Source organism: Dermacentor albipictus, chromosome 2, assembly GCF_038994185.2.
Source record: "Dermacentor albipictus isolate Rhodes 1998 colony chromosome 2, USDA_Dalb.pri_finalv2, whole genome shotgun sequence".
NCBI lineage: Eukaryota > Metazoa > Arthropoda > Arachnida > Ixodida > Ixodidae > Dermacentor > Dermacentor albipictus.
In genome coordinates this window covers 50,710,736-50,731,241 of record NC_091822.1, presented here as the reverse complement: position 1 = coordinate 50,731,241, position 20,506 = coordinate 50,710,736, and the positions used below count along the sequence as shown (strand labels likewise).

The 20,506-nt window shown below is 47.2% G+C and overlaps 1 protein-coding gene and 1 long non-coding RNA gene across 2 annotated transcripts in view; one reads left to right on the top strand and one right to left on the bottom strand.

Moving 5' to 3' along the window:
* LOC135904313 (monocarboxylate transporter 12-like) overlaps positions 1–20,506 on the top strand; it is a 168,368-nt gene that overhangs the window by 113,849 nt on the left and 34,013 nt on the right. The window lies entirely within an intron of this gene.
* The window catches only part of LOC135904314 (uncharacterized), a 66,689-nt gene continuing 57,001 nt past the window's right edge, over positions 10,819–20,506 (bottom strand). Inside the window, exons 2-3 of the long non-coding RNA XR_010565088.1 lie at positions 11,148–11,302; positions 10,819–11,061 (exon numbers count right to left, since the gene is read on the bottom strand). This is a non-coding gene — a long non-coding RNA (uncharacterized lncRNA). The remainder of the gene's footprint in view (positions 11,062–11,147; positions 11,303–20,506) is intronic.

Genomic DNA, 20,506 nt, shown 5'->3' with positions numbered 1-20,506 from the left:
CTCTTGTGCGTCATGTCAGCACCGCAAACGCTCGACATCCCCTCCTGCCGGTTTACTACAACCTCTCCCTTGCCCGGACGCACCTTTTGAATTTGTTGGCATTGATTTATATGGTCCCTTGCCGTTGGCACCCTCCGGTCACCGTTGGATTGTCACTTCAGTCGACCATTTAACAAGATATGCCGAGACTGCCCCTCTGCGATCCGGCACCGCTTCTGAGGTCGCCGACTTTTTCTTGCGCGCCATCGTCTTGCGCCACGGGGCTCCTCGCGTTCTTCTCAGTGACCGTGGCAAGGCGTTCATTTCACAAGTTCTCGAGGAAGTTCTTCGAGCCACAAATACCGTCCACAAATCTACTTCTACTTATCATCCGCAAACCAATGGCCTTACTGAGCGCTTCCACCGTACGCTGTCTGACATGATTGCCATGTACATCCGTCCTGACCACACTGACTGGGATAAAATTCTTCCTTTTGTGACATTCGCATATAATACTGCTATTCAACGGACTACCGGCTACAGCCCTTTCTTCCTTGTGTATGGACGATCTCCTTCCACCATATTCGACAGAGAACTATTTTTCGCACCTTCTTCGCCTAACGCGTCGCTTCCAGAAGATTTTGCTGCCCGAGTTGCACATTGCCGTCAAATCGCCCAGCGAAGCACGGAAGCTACCCAAGCTGAGCGCAAGCGTTACTGCGACAACAAACGCCGTAACCTACGTTTTCACCCAGGAGACCAAGTCCTGCTTTGGACTCCAGTCCGCACCCCAGGCCTCTGTGAGAAGTTCCTTCCACGCTACATTGGTCCATACACCGTTGTGCAGCAAACATCTGCAGTGAACTATCTCGTCCGCCCAGTACACTCCGTCACTGACCGGCGCCGCCGGAATGCCGAAATCGTTCACGTGTCGCGGATGAAGCCCTTCACTCCCCGTTTAGATAATCTCTAATCTGCGGCCAGGCTGGCCGCTTCCATGACGGGGGGAAGTTAGTGTAAGCACTATTAACGTACTTCGTCGTTTTCATTTGTACATAGCCATCATCATCTTCCCTCTTCTTCGACTTCTTCGCGCGTGAGCTGCGGGCGCTGCCTTTTTTTGGAATAAACAGCGCTGGGCAACTTGATCGGTCTCGGTATTATAATATATATATATAATAATGTGTGTTATGTTCCTCTTTTTTTGTCTATGTTACCAAGTTTATATCATTTATTTATTTCAATGCCGCAGTGTGTTTTGCATTGTAATTGTTGAAATATTTCACTGTTCTTTCATATATTGTATAACTGCAATGTTTTATGGCCACTAGATAAATGTAATATATATGGCGCTTGATGTGTTACCCCATGCAGCGATATTGTACCTAAGGGGGTGAGGTTACCGCAAGCCGCGTCTGTGCGGCTTTTTTCCCTCATCCACCTCCATTTACCACTCCTCTGTTCATGTGTGTGTGTGTAAATGGACATCAATAAATCAAATCAAGTGAAATCATACATATATACATATATATATATATATATATATATATATATATATATATATATATATATATATATGTATATATATATATATATATATATATCTGTGTGTACTTTTATGCCCAAAGTTTACGTATTGGATATGTCACTTAGTTGGAGGGCACCAAGGTAATATTTATTGCCTCTCTTGGGGATACTAAGATTATCTTTTGCATTCCACCTAATTAATCATTACTCTAAGCTCATTTTCTCAGATAGTACAATTAGACGAAAAGTATCAGCTAGTAACTTGCAGTGAACATGCTAAACTCCCGATGGATCTTTATATTGCTCAATACGTGCTACATAAAAATATTTTTCCAAGCGTGAAAGAAGCCCACGAATACGCGCAAAGTGAATCGAGAGGCCACTAGCGCCAGAATGTGGCATGTATTTTCTTTGAGTAGTAATATGGGCTGGGCGCTAAGATGCCGCGCTGGATCCGTTACCGACAAAAGTATCAAGGTGCTTTCACATTCTCCATGTGCCTTGCGGGCAGCTTTGTCGCCACTTTCACAGCCAGTAATGCTGCAGTAGCTAGGTAGCCACTGAAGAACGTTGTGGCTTCAATTCACCACTTGAAGGTAGTGTTATCGTATCTCTGTCACCAATTGTTCATGTGGGTTCTGGCTCAGAGGTGATAAGGGTGATTGCAGGGCTGATAGCCTAATGTATCTATTGATATCCTGTAGCCTTTGAGCACAGTGATTTGTTCACTGTTGATGCACATAAAGAAGTGAGCTACGGAAAGCGGCAAGTTCGGACCCTGTTATTGAAATATGAATGATCTTGAACTCCTTGTAGTTTGAAGTTGATGAAATAACCAGAGCACCAGTAGAGCTGATAAGAGTTGAAGAGGCATCTGTATAAGTGTGAACTCTATAGAAGTGGGAATCATGCAGTGCATGTAAGCGGTTTGATTCAGGGCAAGAAGTTAACAAGTCGGACTTCCTTCCAACTCCTACAATGGAGAGCCCCACATGTGGTTGCCGGACACACCATGAAGGACATGGTGATCTTGCTGCAGTCGTGAAATCGGATGTAAGAAAAGAACTGTATAAGGCTACAATGCTCGAAAAAGTTGTCTTTAGTAGACTTATGAAATCGAAGCCATGCGCTGATACTACGCCCGGAAAATGAGTCGACGATGAGTTGATATACGTACTGATGTAATGTTCTCTGGGGATAGGCGATTGTGACTGTTGAAGCGCATCGCGCTAGACAAAGACAGGTTCCAAGTGCCTGGGAGTGCATCTCTAAAGCACTCTGATATTTATCTTTCGCTTGCCTGATAGCATCGGAGGGCTGTAATGTGAGAAACCCATGAAACGCGCTTTGTACAGTAGAAGGATAGATCACACCGATGGTCTCCATGTTTTCTAGCGATGGCTTTGGAAAGGTGAGTCCAGAAGAGTCTCTTCTGTAGGTACGTCAACAATGATCCCTACAGATCGATGGGTTCTCCGGTGTAATATAGGCTGGCCATTAGTAAACCCCGAGTATCCAGTCATGAATTTCCATGGGAAGGCGACTAATGCGCATTTGGCTTTCTAGATGCCGAGGCCAATTGTATCTGAAGATAAGCACGCGTCAGATATTCAGCCTTTTGTAAGCTTGCCCGTACCTGCGGGCGCGTTACTGGTGAAGCCCGGATGCAAATGTCATCTGTGTAAATCAAGAATGACTGACAGTGGCAGGGATTTCGCCAGCCCAACATGGGATAGGCTGAACAAAACTGAGGTCCCCCTTGTGTAACTCCATGGCTGGTGCAGTGGGTGCTAGTTTGGCCATCATTGGTTAATACAAAGAAGGTCTTTCGGGTCAGCTAGCTCCAAATCCACAGAAACATGTAACCTCTGATTTCAGCAGGCGCAAGTGCGTCAAGGATTCCTTCTAAAGAAAGATTATCATAAGCTCCCTTCACGTCTAAATATGGTGCGACGTAGTGGTGTTTGCAGGATTTCTGTTGTTGCATCGAAGACACAATATCAATCACATTGTCGGCAAACTAATGGCCACTCTGAAAGCATGCCATCGGGTCGCGATAAATATCGTAATGTTTAAGAAAGCACGCAAAGCACGTGAAGATCAACATTTCCATCAACATTCCAACACAGCTAGCGAGAGCAATATGTCGATGGCATGTTAGTCTGAGGGAAAACTTTGCTTTAAGATTGGCACAAGACGGCTGCTATTCAACTTAGAGGGAACAAGACCTCACTGCATGAAACATTGAGATGACGGAGTAGGAACTCTCGTGATTCATGTTCAAAGTGGTGTATAGCACTGCACGCTATTGTGTGCGAAGCGGAAAGCCTGGAAATAGCCGCAGAAGCCTTCAGTCCTTCCATGTCGAAAGGATTGTAGATAGCCGAATCTTGTATGAAGCTATCATTAGTAGCACTCTGTCACATACAACTGTCTCACAAGTCTTCTCCAAAGTCCACTTCTCCACAGCCTTGGTTGAGAGCCAGTGCCTTAAAGGGGTGGCGTTGCTGAGCAGAGGAGGGAAGGCTCTTGAGGGTGCTACATAAGCGAAAGAATTGGTTGGCGGGGGATCCAACAATTGACAGAATGATTCCCATCGTTCACTGCCTAGGTTGTCCATGCGACGAAGTATTTTCTTATGGATGCGGCTGACCTCTCTCAGGTGTAGAATTTGGCTGCGTGCTTGTATATCTTTTGTCTGCGTGCCGACTTACTGCGCGAAGGCTTTCGGATATAATGTCGAACTCCGTGCGAGTTGCTGACCACTAGAAGCAGCGCGTTGAAGCATGTTTTGCATGAGCAATCGCAACCTATATGATGCGTGCAAGGCTGCCCTTGCATTTGGCGTTCCTAAAGGTTTGAAATTCGGACCAATCAACTGTTCGAGATACCATAGGTGAGAAAGCATTGACTAGCGCTTTGACGCAGCGTAAGCGCGAATATGGTCACTTTCACGGGCTTGCAAATTGTAAGCCAGTAGACGCTCCAGGCAAGCTATAGTGACACCAACGTCTGATCTAGGCAGCTGTTTTACGACGAACCTCTCAAGATTGTCGGGGCCCTCCGTAATTGCTCAGTGGTTATAGTGTTGGGCTGCTGAGCACGAGGTCGCGGGATCGAATCGTCGCCACGGTGGCCGCATTTAGACGGGGGCGAAACGCGATGACATCCATGTACTTACATTCACGTGCAAGTTAAAGGACCCCAGGTGGTCATCCACAACGGCGTACCTCATACTCAGAAACTGCTTTTGTTCGGTAAAACCCCATAATTAAATTTTAATTAGGAATGACAGGCTGCCGTTGTTCAAGAGGCAGAGGTCGTAGTCAGAAGCAAAATGTACAAGTGTCCCGCCTCTTAGAGTGGGTTTTGTAGTTTTGCGAAGCGGGTGATGAGCAATAAACATCCTGTCATTGTCAAAGGACCGGAGCGCGTGCTCAAAATATTGTTACGGGGATGTTGGGAGTATAGAAGATCATATATACAATATATATACAAAATGAGTCAGATTACATGAAATGGCTGACCGTCAAGAACACGCAGCACCCCGCGTCCCGCGATCTTCATCGTTCTCTCTTTTTTCATCTTTTCGTAACAAGACCCACGGGTGGTGAAGCGCCGCTTCGGCGCACGGCAGTCGAAGAATTGCGAGCGAAGTATGGCTTCAGCCGCGAAACGTGGACGGCGTCAGCAGGCGTCGGAATTGAGGACGCATCAAGGAGTAGCAGCACAATCTCGTAATTTACGTAGTTAACTTGATGTAGGACTTCATAAGACCATGTGTAGCGAGAGAGAAGCTTCTGGGAGAGGCCAACCCAATGACATGGTGACGAAAGGAGCACCGAAGTACCAGGCGCAAACATCGCGATGGCACCAGTGATAACGCTCTTTTTGTATATGCTGCGAGGCGAATAAACGAGATCGGGTGAGTTCTCGTGCCATGTGAGCGCGTGCATGTGATGCGACTTCACGAGCGTACTCAGTAGCAACATGTGGCCCAGAAGGGAAGACGGTGTCAAACAGCAATGTGGGGTCACGACGATACAAAAGATAAAAGGGTGAATGTCCTGCGGTGTCATGTCTGGCCGAGTTATACGTGAATGTCACGTAGGCCAGCACGGCGTGGCAGTTGCGGTGATCATTGCGGACGTAGGTCGATAGCATCTCTGCGATTGTTTGATTGAGACGTTTCGTAGACCGTTCATTTGTGGGTGGTAGGTGGTGGATAGCTTGTGCTCCGTGGCACAAGAGCGGAGGAGGTAGTCAAAAACTAGAGACAACAACGAGCGGCCGCGGTCGGTAAGCAACTGTCGAGGTGCCACGTGGCGGAGAATGACGTAGTGGAGGAGAAAATGGGTGACGTCTGTTGCGCAACTAGTCGGCAACACGTTTGTTATCGCGTGGCGTGTCGCGTAATAAGTAGCGACTGCGATCCACTTATTACCTCTAGCCGTCATCGGTAAATGGCCAGGCAGGTCAAGGCCTACGCGAAAGAACGGTTCAGGGGGAACTTCAATTGGGTGGAGTCGTGCGACAGGTGGCAGTGGAAGTTTCTTCCGGCGCAAACAAAATTCGCAATTGGCGACATAACGGCGCACGGAGCGGTAGAAACGCGGCCAGAAGAACCGGCGTCGTACGCGGTCGTAAGTACGCAAAACGCAATTATGTCCCGCCATCGGTGCATCGTGAAGTTGTTCTAGAGCGACGGATCGCAGGTGACGAGCAAGGACAAGGAGCAACTCAGGGCCGTAAGTGTTGATATTACGGCGGTAGAGGATGTCGTCGTGCAGAACGAACAAGCGGCACGTGACTTCAGTGCTGCAGATTGCACTCCGGCGATGATGGACTGTAAGAATTCGTCGCGTTGTTGTTCACCGCGCATGTCGGTCACGTCAATAAAAGCCATCACGCAGGTCACCGAATCATGCGCAGAAGGATCAAGGGGATCCACGGGGTGACAAGAGAGACAGTCAGCGTCCTTGTGCAGGCGTCAAGACTTATATTTGACACAAAACGAAAATTCATGGAGCCGCAAAGACCAGCGACCAAGCCTTCCTCTCGGGTCCGGGAGGGAAGACAGCCAGCAAAGTGCCCGGTGGTCTGTAATGACCGAAAACGTGCGGCCGTACAAATATGGCCGGAACTTGGCGACAGCCCTAAGTAAAGCCAAGCACTCCCGCTTGGTGATGGAGTAATTTCTCCGGCAGGGGCAGTAGGTGCCTGGCGTGAGCTATCACGCACTCGGTACCATACTGTTGTTGGGCGAGAACAGCGCCGAAGCCATGGCCGCTTGCGTCAGTGTGGACTTCGGTCGGTGCAGATAGATCAAAGTGGGCAAGTATTGGAGGTGTCGTTAGAAATCATATTAGAGCGGTGAACGCATGAGCCTGCTCCGGGCGCCATGAGAACGGCGTGTTCTTCTTTAGAAGATCTGTGAAGGGCCGAGCAATGTCGGCGAAGTTTTTGATGAAACGGCGAAAGTAAAAACACAGCCCGACGAAGCAGCACACGTCAGAAGCGGAACGTGGCACAGAGAAACTGCGTATGGCACTAACTTTTTCCGGATCTGGTTGGACACCGGATGCGTCAACGAGGTGTCCCAACACGGTAATCTGACGGCGCCCGTATTGACACTTTCTCGAGTTCCGTTGGCGGCCGCTTTTCGGAAGACCACAAGAAGAGCAGGGAGTCGGGTAAGGTGGCTGCCGAACCTGGGCGAAAAAACAATAACATCGTCAAGGTAACAGAGACAGCTGGTCAATTTGTAGCCTCGCAGAAGAGAGTCCATCATACGTTCAAACGTCGCAGGAAACAGTTTATCGACATCGGATTGTTAGCGCGCCGCGTGAAACATTAGAAGGGAGAGAGAGGGCCGAAGGACATGACTTTGAACTCATATAAGCCATCCGGCATAATGAAAGCAGTTTTCTCGCGATGCATTTCATCGACTGAAATCTGCAAGTAGCTGTATCGAAGATTGACGAACGAGAAGTATTTAGCTCCGTGCAAGCAGTCCAAGGCGTCATCAATGCGCAGTTGTGAGTAGACGTCTTTTCGCGTGATCTAGTTTAAGTGGCAATAATCGACGCCAAAGCGCCAGGTGCCATTTTTTTAGAAGGATGACAGACGAAGCCCAACGACTTGCTCATGGCTTTATGACCCCTTTGCGGAGCATTTTGTCCACTTCGGATTGGATGACTCGACGTTCAGCATGCGATACACGATAGGAATGCGGACGAATAGGATTCGTGTCTCCATTGTTTACACGGTGCTGAACAACAGATGTTTGGCCTAAAGGCCTGTCGCCAAAATCAAAGATGTCACTGTATGGTTCAAGCAGGAGACGTATGTCTGTGGCCTGTGCAGAGGTGAGGTCAAGTGCAATAATTTTCGCCAAGTCGTCCATTAAGGAATCAGATCTGTTAGTCGAAATTGGTGCCAATGCACCACATTCACCATTCCGACTTTCAATATCAATTTCAACCACTAGAAACACTGGTCAAGAACATGCCGGGCCAAATCACTTGAGGGCACAGGCTGAAATTCATAAGTGGTAGAATGACGTCGTTATTAGTAACAGTGACCGGCGTATGTGGAAAAGCAACGTTCCGGTTCGAAAGCATGTCGATGATGGGGCGGAGCACATATTCACCGCCAGGAACCTGTGGCTGTGCAGTCAAATGTGACGTAAGTAACTGCCTCGGGTGGTTGACGAACATCGTGAAGCGAGCAAAAATGCGATGGGGTGGTGCTCGGAGCCACGGCGAGTTGAGGCGGTCCTAACTGAAGAACGCCGGTCGCGCAATCGATGAGAGCAGAATTAATGGATAAAAAGTTTAATCCAATGATAACGCCGTGAGGGCAGTTGTCGATCACAGCAAAGAGAACAGAAGTAGAGCGGCCGGCTATACTTAAACGCGCAGTACACATTCCAAGAACAACCAGCGCGCCGACGTCGGCCACAGGAAGCACTCGGGCTTCTGCTGGCCTGAGGACATTTTTAAACGTCTACGTAAATTATCAATCCCTAGTTAATTCTGACCCGGATGGTCAGAATTAACTCGGAGTGCTCCACTACGGCGTCACACAGCACTCATCACAGTTCACTCATCACAGTGTCGACGAGTGCTTGGACAGGTACGCCATCTATTATAGCGTCTAATACACTTATCCTTGTGGGCAAAGACAGAGTATTTGCTGCAGTAGTCGGCAATGTAGCACCGCCTCCGAGGGCTGCATTTCCTGGTTTTCCGAAAGGGTGCGGCCAAAAAGCACAAGGGACGAGAGGCGGCGTGGCTGCGGCAAACAGGAAGATTGGCGACGTGTTTGCGGTGAACGAGACTGGTGCCCGTAGGACGATGGCGAACGGCCGTACCATGTGCTCCGAACAGAGTTGTCGGCGCATTTAGACTCGGCGGTGGGCGAAAAATTGTAGCTATTTTCATCAAAATGGCTCAGGTTGGTCGGCATGCTAGGTGTTGAGGGCCACGAGCTGCGACAGTATTGGGGGACATGACCAATACGGCGACAAGTGCAACACATCGGTTGGTCATCCCCAGTACTTCACTGAGTCGGGTTGCGATAACGCGGAGAGAAGTGCCGGGGTGGAGCGAAAATATTAGAAGGGTGTTCGTTAGCTCTGGGATTGGCGACAACACACACAGAATGTAAGCCAATGTTTTCAAGTTCCTGGCGAACGATGGCTTGTACGAGGGAAACTGAAAATGTGGTAGCATCACGGTGACGCGAACAGAAAGCTGTGGTCACCATCGAATCCAGTTCACGTCTAACGATTCACACCACGTCCTCTCATGGCAACGCATCGTGCTGTGCGGGTGTATCTTCATACGTTGACGTTGCGGCAGTATTGGGAAGTCAGGCGAATGGCTGCAAGACGCGTCGGTTTTTGGCTTGCTCGAATTCTCGGCACTCTTTAATGATTGCATCAACTGTAGAGCAGCTTTTGCACATGAGCAGATTTAACGTGTCGTCAGCAATGCCGGCTGGTTCGCCAACAAACTCTGTCAATTTCTCTTTGCCTTCGTCCCAGCTGGTTAGCTCCTCTTCGTGGTTTTCGTACCACACGTTTGCCGTGCCTCCTATGTAGAAGAACAGGTTAGCTAGCATAATCGTAGGGTCCTCTCTGTTGATTTCATTCACGCGTTCGTACATGGCCGCCCACTCTTCAACGGTGGCACCATCGGTCCCGCAGAAAGTTCCAGTATCCTTGTGTTGCAGTATCCTTGGGTTGCACAACGACAACCGAAGGTTACAGCGACCTAGCATGTGAGGGTGACGTAGGAGGCGGCAACGACGTTGATCCCGAGTGCTCACCGTCGGTCATGGTGTGGACAGTAATGTGACGGCCACAGTGGAGCTCCGTTTCCAGCCGTGGTACCCCGCACCTCTCAGCAATATGTTGCGGCGATGTTGGGAGTATAGAAGATTACATTTACAATATATATATATATATATATATATATATATATATATATATATATATATATATATATATATATATATATATATATATATATATATATATATATATATATATATAATTGCCTTTTCCTGTCCCCCTCTCCACTCTTCGTCTTTCTCTCTCCCTTTGAATCTTTCCTGTCTTCTACTCACTTCCATTTTCTTCTCATTTTCCAGGCAGCAAGGGTTACCCGTGTGTATCTACCCAGCCTTGGGTACATATATTAGGTTATAGCGGCGTTGTATAGCTGACGTCTACAGGTATGTTCCTAACCTCGTAGCGTCCCTTTGTTGGGCTCGGTGGTGGGTGGCTACCATCGCCGCTGAATATTATAAGAATACATGGCAAATGCATTCCCCTCCCTTGCAGATCGTCCTTACAAAAGAGGGCGCACCGAAGCAATCTTCCATTTCACTTTGAAAACCAACGCAGAAACGTTCCCACGCTACCATGTGATCCACAGTGAAGGATTTCTACCAATGAGAAAACTATCCCCATTCCTAATAGCAAAATGCTTAATAGAAAAAATCGGAAAACAATTCAAAGCTTCAAAGATGTGAAGTGGGGACCTCCTCCTTGAACTCAAAACCAAAGATCAAGTTGAAAAGCTCGCTGATCTCACCTGTGTCGGAGACATCAAAGTCACAATCTCAGCACACCGTTCGCTAAACACAAGCAGAGGCGTAATATAAGAAGAAGATTTTCCTAAACCTGAGCGGTGAAGAACTCCTAGAAGGTTTCCAAGAACAAAACGTAATCAAGGTTCAAAAATTTACTCTCCGAAGAAATGACGAACAAATCCCGACGAAACACGTTATACTTACCTTTGGTACCAGTATTGTACCTACTACACTTGATGTAGGCTATCTTAAGATCAACGTAAGACCGTATATCCCGAACCCGAGGCGGTATTTCAAGTGCCAGAGATTTGGACATGCATCGCAATCATGCAGAGGTAAATCGACATGTGCAAAGTGTAGTGCCAATGACCATCAATCGGAGAACTGCAACGCTGCTCCACACTGTACGAACTGCAAAGGAGAGCACCCAGCATATTCAAGATCTTGCCCCTGCTGGAAGAAAGAGAAAGATATAATTGCAATCACAGTGAAAGAGAAGATTTCCTTTTATGAAAAAAGAAAAAAACTAGCACACCTACCTCTAACAACCTACGCCAGTGCGGTGCGGCAGGGGACAGCACCGCAGTGGTCTCAGGAGTCTACAGGGACCGCAGTCAGTGGCCCAGTAGTAACTCCATCCGTCCCCTTGGTGGCAGCAGCCAGTGCTGCTCCATCATCATCATCACAGACCGGCCTGCAGACCCCGGTTCCACAGGGCCCCACGCTAAGTCGAACACCCAGGCCTGAGACGCGCGTCTCAGCGCCTGGTTCTCGATCATACAGCGCCTCGGAGAAGGTTATGGATGTCGACACCAAAACTCCGGCGTCATCGACGCCAAAACATCAGCGCTCTCTGGAGCGCACTAAGAAAGAGAAGCTCACAATAACTACGCGAACAAAGGGACCGGTAACCTGAACGGTTACCGTTCTTCCAATAGTACATTCCCACTAACAAATGTCACCTACAGTTACTTAGCACATATATGTAAATTACCATTCTCAATTCTGCCACTAAGGCTGTTATCGTGCGTTGGAATTGTAGAGGACTGATTCGGAATTTAGGTGACATAAAAGACATAACAAATAACTTTTCGCCAGTCGCATTTTGCCTACAGGAAACAAACTTAGGCCCTAAACACACTCAATTCCTTAAAGGCTTCACCGTTGTCCTAAAGGACCGCGATTGTTCCCACCGGTTGTCAGGTGGAGTGGCTATAGTTGTGCAGGGCAGCACTCCTACCCGAAATGTCCCATTAAATACATCTTTAGAGGCCGTAGCTGTCACCATTCTATCCTACAAAACAATCACAATTTGCTCACTATATATTCCACCCCACACACATTTTACTATCAAAGACTTAGAAAACCTAACAGATCAGTTACCGGAGCCATTTGTCTTGGTAGGAGATTTTAACGCTCATTGTACTCTTTGGGGCAGCGTCAAAACTGACCAAAGAGGGCAACTCGTTGAAGATTTTATTCTGTCAAACGATATCTGTCTTTTAAACTCAGGTGCGCCAACCTATTTCTCACCGACTTCCCGCACTTTTAGTTGTTTAGATTTAGCTTTTTGTTCACCCTCTCTTTTTACTGATTTTAAATGGGAAGCTCTCGACACATCATATGGTAGCGACCACTTACCCGCACTCATCAAACACCTATCATCACCACAAACCCTTGTAATTAGACCACGCCGATGGAAATTACAGCTCACTGACTGGCAGGTGTTTATGCAGAACGCGAAACTGCAAAATGTCTTTTCGCCAGAGCTCAGTATTGATGAACTTAATAAAAAAATCACTCAAGTCATAGTCACAGCGGCAGAAAAGGCGATACCGCAGTCTTCCGGTATTGTGCGCAAAAAGCTAAATCCTTGGTGGACAAGCGAATGTACTAAAGCCAAAAAAGAACAAAATAAGGCCTGGCGAATCCTACGAAGGTACCCCGCTTATAACAATCTTGCAAATTTCAAACAGGCCAAAGCCAAAGCACGATATATTCGATGAAATGCCGAAAAATTATCACGGCAAAAATACATATCTTCAATCAATAGTACAGTCACATCAAAACGAACGTGGGACCAGGTGAGAAAATTTAGAGGAGAGTACTCGTCATACACTATACCACTACTTACATGTCCAGGCACACAAGCAACACTACAGGACCAGGCCAACTTATTAGGTGAACACTTTCGTAACATATCCAGCTCAGCAAACTATTCAAGTACATTTTTAAAATATAAAGAATCGGCTGAGCAAGACAGGCTGCCTTCCACTGGGGCTTCAGCTGAAACGTACAATAAACCCCTCACAATACATGAATTGAACAAAGTTCTCTCTGCTCGTAAAAAAAACGGCAACAGGTCTTGACCGTGTGCACTACACGATGCTGGCACATCTATCCCAAGCATCGGTAGGGGCACTTTCTAAATTTTTCAATAAGATATGGGAGTCTGGGGTAATGCCCACAGATTGGAAAAAAGCGGAAGTAGTTCCTTTTCTAAAACCTGGTAAACCCGCTACATCCCCTAGCAGCTATAGACCCATTGCACTAACAAGTTGTCTAGCCAAATCTTATGCGAGCATTATAAACATAAGACTCACATTCATCCTAGAAACAAGAAACCTAATAGACAAACACCAGTGCGGATACAAAAAGGGCTGTTCCACCACTGACCATCTCGTGCGACTAGAGCATGAAATACGTGACGCGTTTCTTCACAAGCAATACTGCCTCGCGGTTTTCTTTGATATTGAAAAGGCATATGATACCACACGGCGATACAGAATTTTGAGAGACCTGGCTGACATGGGAATTCGCGGAAGAATGCTAAATTGTCTATGTGATTTCATGTCAAACCGAACATTTCAAGTACGTCTCGGCACAATACTCTCGCGCACATTCACACAAGAAAATGGCGTTCCACAAGGTTGCATTCTGAGCACGACATTCTTCATAGTCAAAATGAACTCTGTAAATAAGATCATCCCATCATCTGTTATGCACTCAATATATGTCGACGATTTGCAAATGGCTTGCCGCGCCTCAAGCTTACCCACCTGTGAACGACAACTACAAATAACGATAAATAATCTTACACAATGGGCTAACAAAAATGGTTTCCGGTTCTCAACACACAAAACTGTTACAGTTCTCTTTTCCCAGAAGCGAGGGTTACACTGTACTCTAGGTCTCATATTGCATGGTACAACGCTACTGGTCAAAGAACACTAAATTTCTAGGCGTAACGTTTGACACTAAACTGAACTTCCTGGCCCACATTAACGCAACCAAAATTAACGCAAACAAAGCGCTAAATATCCTCAAGGTTTTATCACATAAGCACTGGGGATCTGACCGAACATGTCTACTACGTATATACCGGTCCCTTGTACGTAGCATCCTCGACTAGGGTAGTGTAGTTTATGGTGCAGCTAGGCAGTCCTACATTAAGCGACTTGATCCAGTTCACAATCTTGGCCTACGACTGGCGAGCGGTGCCTACAGGACATCGCCTGTACAAAGTTTATACGTTGACGCTAATGAGCCTTCATTACAGCACCGCAGAGCACAACTTATACTTTGCTATGTACTAAGAATTCGGTCATCACCACAACATATATGCTACAGCATCGTAACACAGTGCCAATCACGAATACACTACACAAATAAACCAAACATGATTCCGCCACTCATCTTAAGAAACGAACAATATTGTCAGACCTATGATGTTCCTCCCGAAGCCCTGCAGGTTGCCGAAAGGCCAGCAAGATTGCCCCCGTGGTGCAATTCTACACAGCTGTGTGACTGGACGTTAACACATATAAAGAAAAAAGACATTCCACAAGACCATATAATACAAGAGTTCCGAGCTATCCAAGAAAAATAGAAAAATTACGCAGAATTTTACAGTGACGGCTCTAAAACACAAAAATACATAGGTGTCGGGATCGTAACAAAAATTGGGAAAATAGCATTCGCATAAATAATTTTTTTTTCAGTCTTTACCGCCGAAGTTTATGCGATATGGATGGCAGTTAAGAAAATTACTTCCGACAAGCATAAGAATGCTATCATTTATACCGACTCGTTAAGTGCCCTAAGAGCCCTTAACTTAAACTCCGCGTCTGAACCCCTGCTTGGCGATATCTTAAACATAGTGTTTAACAAAAAATACGAAGGAACCATACGATTCTGCTGGGTCCCAAGCCATGTTGGGATAGCAGGGAACGAAGCTGCAGATAGAAGCGCATCCATGGCAGCGCACAAAAGCATCACACACATAACACTTCCACACAAAGACAGCATTAGAGCGGTTCGCAAGGCGCTAGCATCAAAATGGCAACAAGAATGGAACTCGTGCGTAAATAACAAGTTACATATAACTAAACCCCTGCTTCGCGAGTGGAAATCATGCACTCACCAAGAACGGTTATATGAGGTAATGTTATGTCGACTACGAATTGGACACACGCATCTAACACACAACTTTTTACTTCGAAACGAAAGTCCACCAACATGCGAGAAATGTCACGAAACGCTCACAGTAACCCACATCATTATATCATACCCACACACTGAAACACAGAGACAGAAACATTTCCAAAATCTATGTCACTTACATATACCTCTGCACCCTGCCTTAATATTGGGCGGTGACCCACTAGTGCCATTCACTAACCTGTTCCAGTTTTTAGGTGAAACCGATTATCTACATCGACGTTAAGTTAATAGAGCTATAACTACCTTAACATTGGATCTTATACTGTCCTGTGACTGGCGCAGCATGGCCTTAGTCGCTTTTGCGCCATTAAACCGGAATTACCTACCATATATAAAATGAACCAGATTAGATAAGATGGCTTACCGCCAACAACACGCAGCAGCCAGGGTCCCGCGATCTTCTTCTTCCTCCCTTCTTTCATCCTTCCGTTACAATACATACAAGCCTTTTGCAGCCTAAACCAGCTCATGGGGAATTGTAGCTTGTGTCGGCTCTAACCTTGCGACTGTTCTTCTTTACGCTAAGGCACTTATACTGATTGTCATCGTGGAGGGCAAAGCCTTGCCCACGTCGGTGAGTTCCTGGCGGCGGAAACAAAAGGTGGCGGAAACAAGAGCTTCGCAACCGGATAATCTCAGGATATTTGGCACGTTTCGTTCAAATGTGAATAGCACCGGGAGCAGATTTACATAAACACGTGGACTAAAATTTAAAATACATGACTTGACGTCTCCGGAGTTTCATTGAACTATTGGCGTATTCTTGGCTTCCCCTTGAAAGGATCACTTCTGAAGAAGTGGGCAAGCAATGCTTATAACGCAAACGTTTAAGCACAGGAACGAGAATATCCAGCAATTGCGAAACGCATCGACCAGTCGGAGTTTGTGCATTTGCCAAAAGTGTGCGAATGGTAGTCATTAGTGAGTTCAATAAGATAACTGACTCTACATCTTGTTCAGGCAACTTGTTGGTAGCAGGAGGTATGCTAGATGAAGGCGACGTGTTCTACTCATGCTCAGCAGGTGTTCATGCATTTGGCAGTGCAGTTCCGCCAACGTCATAAGCGCTTTTAGCTACTTCGTCATTCATAACGTTGTGTCTGGTCTCGCTCAAAGACTGCTGCTTTAGAATGCAAGGTGATGGCGCCGCTGGACTACGTTGGCGTAGTGGGGGAGGGGAGGGGGGCTTAAATTCAAACAGAAGTACGTAGGAGTGCATGGAATGTGATTACACCGACTGCGCCATGACTCCACTGGCAAGCGCATGTTATACTTTCCACATTGGTGTAGTTTTCATAACCCGACGGCTATCCATGCACCAAGGCTTGTTTCCGCCGGTGCCGCTCACCAATACATAATTTGGTTATCTCGTTACGTAGGTACAGCATCGAAAATCATGGAAACCTATGTCTGCCACTGTGTTCCTAAGTGCCCAGGGGGCACATGATAACGCGTTCCACGAAGCCATTCTCAATGCTCTTGTTATTGTCGGCGATTGCTCGTGTATATCTCTAGTTGCTTCCTTAGAAATTCCTTTTTGATGTGTACCGAAGATGGCCTTAGCAGACGACACAACACCTTGAAGGCGTTTCTCAAGCTTCCCCATCTCAAGCCTTCCGCAACCGCAAACCCTTCTTTTGCACAAAAGGATTCCAAAATCCATAATTGTTCAATGTAGTGCCATCGCATACCAGACAAGTTGGCCTTCTCGTTTACTCGAATACCAATGACAACCTAGACAGCCTTTATCAATAAGCAGATCCTTTCCTATAACAGGGGCGCACAGGTTTATGGGTATGACTACTAATAGTAATCGCCACTAGAGCCCTCGTGTAATCTACATAAAAGAGCCCGCGCCTGACAGTAGTTTTCATTGGCGTTCAAGTATCTAGAAAGAAACACATGGCGCACATCAGTCACATTCATCGTTAAAATTTCGCAGGGTCCTCTTTCGGGGGTTTCTGAGAAACAACTCCCTCGTGGTGGCTTTCACTTGCGGGCCAGATATTCGTTTGCTAAGCGCTTTTGATTTGAAATTAGTTTCGATTTGCCAAGAGGGGCATCAACAGCAGCAAATATTGCTGTCACTGGAGCCCATTTTATAAAAGTGCCCATTGCCATGGATGTGTAAAGAGTGCGCACTAAGCAATTTTCTTCGAATGAAGTAGGGGAAACCAAAGGGATCAAAGTTTGGTGATCATAAGCATTGTACCGCACCGCATAAAAGCACCGCACGCGCAATACGACAATCTAGCTTTGGTCTCCATCGGCGTCAAGTTGTCTTTTAGTCCACTTTGAATTACCTTTAGCTTAAGATTTCTTCATTTCAATAAAAAATAACGCATAATTTCCCCTATGCCTCCTATGGCTTCATTATATATCTCTTCTGACCAGTGGCATAGCCAAAAATTTCGTTCGGAGAGTGCGGGGGGGGGGGGGGGGGGGGGCTCACGTTGCAGCTCGGCGTCCTGCTTATAACATTTGTCGAGGGATCAAATATATTAATAACAACTGCATTTTCATTCCCAAAGACACTGCAAACGAATTATTGAACGCTATGCACTGTCAAGGCAAGTAAAATATGTAATTTTAGTGTAAAATATTGTGCTAGCATGTCTCGAAAATTGTGCCCGAAATAACTGATATTTATGCTTCCATGTTTTCCCTCTATTTAGTAAGTAAAGAAACTATCACAGGAACTTTAGAACTATATTAGTTTGAAACCAGCAATGTTATACATGGTGCTGACTTGAATGATGTAAAGGCCTTGAAATGAACAAGTAGAGGACAAACATTTCAATGAAACTTTGTTACTACCCTGCCTTTCGCTCATTTGCATCGCTCCCTCGCTGTCATTCGAGAACCTTGTTTACATTTCTGTACATATCGAACGACCAGGGAAAGATCTAAATGACGCGGTCCTTCGTTACCATTTATTGTGCAGGAGCAGCTGTCACCGGTCGTGTATTGCAAGTAATCGGACCGGAAATAAAGTCGCAACAGGGAGCGCATGTAAAAAGCCGAATTTCAGCAAAAAGCATGAGGGCGAGTCACTTGAAAGTGAGCTGATGCGAATATATGACAAACGGCGTACATTATTTAAAAGTAGTCTCCATGAGCATTTAGGCATTTGTCCCACTGGCTACTCAGCCCCGTGATTCCCGTCTCATAAAACTCCTTGGGTTGCTGCTACAAAAAATCTGTAACTGACTTTCTCCCGTTATTGTCTGACGCGAATCTGGTTCTCTTGAGCTGTTTTTTTTTTCAAATACTCCAAAATGTAGAAGTCGCAAGGCGACAAGTCTGGGCTCTATGGCGGATGTTGCAGTGTTTCCCGCTTGAACTTTACCAGTGGTGAGTTAACCACATCAACGAAGTGGGGATGGGCATTGTCGGGGAGCAAGATGACCCATTCCTCAATATTCCATGACATTTGTTCTTCATTGCAACGCGCACCTGATCCGCCATTTCACAATATCGGAAACGAGTTATAGTACCTCCAGCTTCAGCAAAATCGAGCAGTAATGGCCCCTGACGATCGAAAAAAAAAGTGAACACTTTTCCGGCAGAAATGGCGGCCTTTGCTTTCTTCTGGATGGTGAATTCAAATGTTTGACTGATTGACTAAACTTTATTGAAACCAGCAAGAGATGGTGGCTGGGCCTAGGCCTCCCACGTGGGGACGTCGAGGTGTTGCCTCTTCGCCGCCTCGCAGGCCTGCTGTGTCGCCCAGAGTTCGTCGTCAAGGTTGGGGCTAAGGAGGGCAGCGTGCCATCTCGACGAGAGGGTCGTGGGTTAGTGTCGGGGTATTGGTGTGTACAGGCCCAAAGCATGTCTGGAAGTGTGGCTGGCTGTGTCTTGCAGATATGGCACGTGGGATTGGGGTAAATGTCTGGGTAGATCTTGTTATAAAGTTGTAACGAGGGGTAAGTATTGGTTTGTAGCAGGCGGAAAGTTGTAGCCTGCGCTCGGGATAGTTTGTTGTGTGGGCCGGGGAAGGTTCTACGCCCTAAGTAGGAGGACTTCACAGGATCATTGTAGCGTGTCAGGCGATTCCTACCGGTGGGGGCAGCCTCCCCTTCTCCCGCGCGGTTAACTAGGCATCACGCTAGGGAGTGGGTAACCTCGTTGAGGTTTGGGAGGTGCGGGTGGACGGTGCCTACATGAGCCGGGAACCAGACGAGTGTAACCTGATGGTCGGTTGAGCGGGGCGCTTGTTGCAAGATGCGCAAGGCTTGGTGTGCAATACGACCGTTGATATAGTTGATAACGGCGGAGCGGGAGTCAGAGACGATGGTATGGCATGTTGGGTTTAGTGTGGCTAGCGCGATGGCCACTTAAGCTTCCTCAGCGTGTGGGGTTACTAGGCTGATAGCATGGTGGAGAGAACCTTCACGCGTGGTGACGGCTGCAAAGCGGGTACCGTAGGGATATTCGGCGGCGTCGACGAAACTCACACCGTTGTGCCGAGTAAGGGATTTGGTGAGAACCGTGGCACGTGCTGTGCGACGTGCGTGGTTGTATTCGGGGTGCATGTTTCTGGGGATAGGATCGGCGTGAATCCAAGATCGTATGGTGGAGGGGATCTGGTGCTTATGGCCGTGTTGATGGTGGTAGGTGATACCGTGTAAGGTGAGGATATGGCGACCCGTCGCTGTGAGAGTGAGTCTCTCCAGCTGAGAGCGACGTTGGGCCTCGATGAGCTCGTCCAGTGTGTTGTGGACGCCTAGTTGAAGGAGGAGGTCAGTGCTGGTGCAACCGGGGAGGCCGAGGGCTTGTTTATAGACACCGCGTAGGAGGATGTTGATCTTGGTTTGTTCAGCCTTGTACCAGTTTAGATACGCAGCAACGTAGGTGATGTGGCTAATTACGAATGACTGGATTAAACGGAGCAGATTCTCCTCTTTCACACCCCCACGGCGGTTGAAGACACGCTTTAAAAGCCTCATGGTGTTGGCTGTATTCATCTTGATTTTGGCGAGGGTCATGCCATTCGCTCCGTTCGCCTCTATGAGCAAGGCGAGCACACGGATATTGGTGACGAGGGGTATGGGGCGGCCACCCGTGAGATGAAGCGCAATGTCTTCGTAATGGCGTTTAGCGGTGGAGTATTTTGGATGGCGGCCACGGAGAGTAGGTCTGTAGAGAAGGAGTTAGGACTTCGCAGGAGAGCAGCGAAGCCCCGTGCCTTGGATATAGGTTTGTGCTGTAAAATGTGCCATCGTGTTTGAGGCTCGCAGTAGCGGCACCATGATCTGTCCCCGCTCACAATTGCAGACCAGAAGTCGTCGCCCTCATTGTGATACCGCATCAGATGAGTCATTGCAGCGCCAAACCTGTCCGTCTTTTGGCGGTGGTTAAAAATATTGGGCATCCATATGCGCAAACAACAGCC